Genomic DNA, 4,417 nt, shown 5'->3' with positions numbered 1-4,417 from the left:
GGCCACTTAAGCATGGCTTCAATCTTGGACTGATCTGCTGCTACCCCTTCCTTGGATACCACATGACCCAGGTACTCCACACTAGCTTGTGCGAAGCAGCACTTCTTCAAGTTAGCCCTCAGCTGGTGCTCCTGGAGAACCTCTAATACCTTCTTCAAGTGCCCCCAGTGCTCTTCCTCTGTTCTACTATACACTAAGATGTCGTCGAAGAAAACCAAAACAAATCGCCTCAGATACGGTTTGAAGATCGTATTCATGAGTGCCTGAAAAGTGGCTAGAGCATTGGTGAGGCCAAAGGGCATCACCAGGAACTCATAGTGGCCCTCATGAGTTCTAAAAGCGGTCTTGGGCACATCTTCTTTCTTCATTCGAATCTGATGGTATCCAGATTTCAAGTCGATCTTGCTGAAAATCACCATTCCACTCAATTCATCCAACAATTCGTCAATCATTGGTATGGGAAACCCAACTGCCATCCTTCTTCTTTACCAATAGAACATGACTAGAGAATGGGCTGGTGCTGGGCCTGATGATCCCTGCTTCCAGCATTTCTCTGATCAACTTTTCTATTTCATCCTTCTGAAATTGAGGGTAACGGTAAGGTCGCACGCTGACCGGCGACACTCCCTCTCTTAATGTGATGGTGTGCTCCTGCTCCCTGGGTGGTGGCAACCCTAGAGGGGGTTGAAAAACCTCCTCAAACTCCTGGATCAAGGGCTGCACAGAGAGGGGTATGTCTCCCCCATCCTCCACACTCACTCCCTCTAGTCGGTGTAATTCCACCAAGTAGCCTTCCCCCTCCTCCGGAATTGATTTGATTAGGGATTTAAGAGAAACCCCTGCCTTGGTCAGTCCTGCATCCCCTTGAATCACCATTTTCCTTCCACCCTTCACCAACTCCATCCGCAGTGTGCCCCAATTGATTTTGGTTTCCCCCAAAGTCTGCAACCACTTCATCCCTAGGATGACATCCGTACTCCCCAGTTCCAGGGGAAGGAAGTCTTCCTTCACTTGTATGCCTTGGATTTTCAGCACCACTCCTTTGCAGATTGCGAAGGAGTAGTAGGCTCAGGAGGCACTTACAGGTGGACGAAACTACCCCACCTCAGCCACCAAGGGAGCTTCCCCAGGAGGATTTGAAAGGAATTCCCAAAGGGAACAAAAAGGCAACAGGAGGAGGAAATGGGGACAGTTCAAGAGCTCACTGCACAAGGAATGTAGAAGAAGAGACAAAGGGCTGTGTCCGATGTGATGAAAAATACATGCCTGGGCACAAGTGCAAGGATCGAACCTCTTCAAGTTCTCCTCGTTTGGGAAGAGAGGAAGACGAAGGAGGGGTAGGGGTAGAGAACGCGATATCAGAAGGTGTGAGGAAGAAAAACGATGGCATCCTGGATGTAACAAAAAGTTCTCTTCAACTCCTATAGTGGATTTCACTCCCATAGTTCAACTATGAAGGTGAAGGGAGAGATAAGGTTGCCTGACGTGGAGTGCGTGGTTGTTTCAAGTGTTGGATATTGGGGCAACCGCACAATTTGTCTTTCCCCCAGATTGTGGAGCTGTTGGGGATGAAGTTAGTGTGGATTACAGAGGTATTATTGGTGGATGATCTGTGGCACTGGAAGGTATAATGGAAGAGGAATTTGCAAGGAGTTGAAGAGCTGAAATCAAGATACAAGTGAAGGAAGACTTCCTTCCCCTGGGAAACTGTGGGAAGTACAGGTGTCATCCTAGGGAATGAAGTGGTGCAGACTTTGGGGGAAAACCATAATCAATTGGGGCGCACTGGCGGTGGAGTTGGTGAAGGGTGGAGTGGAAGGAAATGGTGATCAAGGGGAGTGCAGACTGACCAATGGCAGGGGTTTCTCTTAAATCCCTAATCAAATTCCAATTACGGAGGAGGGGGGAGGACATACTTGGTGGAATTACTCCGACTAGAGGGAGTGGTGTGGAGGATGGGGAGACATACCCCTCTCTGTCAGCCCTTTGACGCCAGGAGTTTGAGGAGGTTTTTCAACCCCCTCTAGGGGGTTGCCACCACCCAGGGAGCAGGAGCCACCTCAATCTCAACATTAGAGAGGGTTAACTCCAGTGTCGCCGCGTCAGCGATAGCGACCTATAACCGTTACCCTCAATTTCCAGAATGATGAAATAGAAAAGTTGATCAGAGAAAATGCCTGGAAGCAGGATCATCAGGCCCAGCACTTTAGCGCGTTTACTAGTCCTGTTCTATTGGGTAAAGAAAGCGTGGCAGTGACGATTTTTATGTAGAAACTTACGCTCGCACTCAAACAAGGGAAACGTCCTGATTATGATTCCCATCCAATGATTGACGAATTGTTTGGATTGAATGAGTGGAATTGGTGACTTTTCAGCAAGATCGACTTGAATCTGGGATACCATCAGATTCGAATGAAGAAAGAAGATGTGCCCAAGACCGCCTTTTAGAACTCATGAAGGGCCACTATGAGTTCCTGGTGATGCCTATTGGTCCTCACCAATGCTTCTAGCACTTTTTCACGGCACTCTTAATTGAATATGATTTTCAAACAGTATCTGAGACGATTTTGTTTTGGTCATTCTCTGATACATCTTAGTGTATAGTTAGAACAGAGAAAGAGCACTGGGGGCACTTGAAAGAAGGTTGTTAGAGGTTCTCCGAGGAGCACCAGCTTAGGGCTAACTTGAAGAAGTGCTGCTTCGCACAACGCCAGTTGGTAGTACTTGGATCATTGGTGGTTATCTAAAAAGGGCGTAAGCAGCATATCCAGTCCAAGATTTGAGGCCATATGCTTTAAGTGGCCACTGCCTAATAAAATTCATTAAAAGAGAGTCTGAGAGGAATTCGTATGGGCTTATCAGGGTACGATTAGATAAATTTGTGAGAAGGGATATCAATACAACTCACCTATGGCTTTGGCCACTCACTTGAGCCAGTTTGAAGAAAGATTGGCATCATTCTTAATGAGGGTGGTGTATAAATAAAAAGGCAATAGCATAACGAAAGCATTTTAATATGGTTTGAGCAGTTGAAAGACAAGCTTTTATAACCCACCCCGAGTTCCCTTGGTCTTAAGCTTTTACCGGATTTTACTCGGTAAGGTCCGTTTAGCAACCATAGGACCAGACATAGCAAATGCCGAGCACAGTGCCACGGGAACTGGGAGTATCTCTTTACAGTAAGTTCTATTGCAGGTGTAGTCTAGCAAGCCCAATCTTGCAAAATAAAGTCCGCGGTGAGCATGGACATACTCTGCCTACGAGTCGCCCCTCCTGAGATCCAATTCTGCCCCTTATATGCGAAGGTGCGACTCTCTGTTATGCTACGGCCACTCTAAGTCTGTCTCTATTTGCCGCCAAAGTCCCCCGAAGCCACCAGAGTGGCGTTCCCTACCTTTAATCAATTGATGAAGATTTATTTAGATATCTATATTCATTGTCCTTCGAGTCAGAAGCCTGAACCATACACGGTAGCCTGAAATTATGCTGGAGCATATAATTTGCATAATGGATTAACGCGGTGACAAGAGAGAGATTTCATGAGGTGGCTATTACCTAAAACTTTGTCCTTTCCGGAATGTGATATCCTTTTGCCGAGATCTCAGTACCAGGCCCCAGGGTAGAACATGAAGGCCCCGAGCACGTACTGCTTGTCCCAAGTGATATTGATCTTGCTTGGTCCGGGTAGTCTGGCATACAGTGTGCATGTTAAATTGCTGCCTTCCCCTTAAGAATGTCTTTGGTGTATGCCTCGGTGAACCCATTTCTCCCCCAAGCATTATACCTTTCGTCCAATAATCGCTTGAGCGCCGTCACACTTGCTATCTGCGCAGGAAGAGTGCAGCTCAGTAAGATTTTGAATACGCTGTCTCACTCCATACAGTAGGTGAGAGATGAATGGGAGTAATATGAGTAAAAATAGTACATATAAGTGCTAATCTAATTATCATAGCGAAACTCCTTATTTCCCCTACAAATATGTTTTTTATCTATGAAATAGAAAAATTAAGTGGTGAGAAAAATATCTGTGATAGCAAACTCAACATAGTTCAGTATATCATATATGGACGAGTAGAACTAAGACACATCTTCAATGCCATGCTTCCTAGTCGCAAATACATCAACAAGAAAGAAATATCGCAAGGAACCCGAAAACTCAAGAGTCCCCTACCACGAAAATCAATACATGGGATCATATGGAAGGGAACCCTCCTTTCCATCAAAATAAAAAACTTTTAAACAAAGCAAAAATTAGCACAAAAGTTGGCTAATTTAGTTATATCTTCTACTAGAAAATTAAAAGAAAATTGATGAAAATCTGAATGAAGGGACAAGTCTTCTCAATCCTTTCTTTATTCTTCTAAATATTTCTCCTCCAGTGAAATAATGTAAATGAGGTACAACAGTGAGGTTGGAT

Source organism: Dendrobium catenatum, unplaced genomic scaffold (assembly GCF_001605985.2).
Source record: "Dendrobium catenatum unplaced genomic scaffold, ASM160598v2 original_scaffold_234600, whole genome shotgun sequence".
Lineage (NCBI taxonomy): Eukaryota > Viridiplantae > Streptophyta > Magnoliopsida > Asparagales > Orchidaceae > Dendrobium > Dendrobium catenatum.
Note: the sequence above shows the minus strand (reverse complement) of the source record.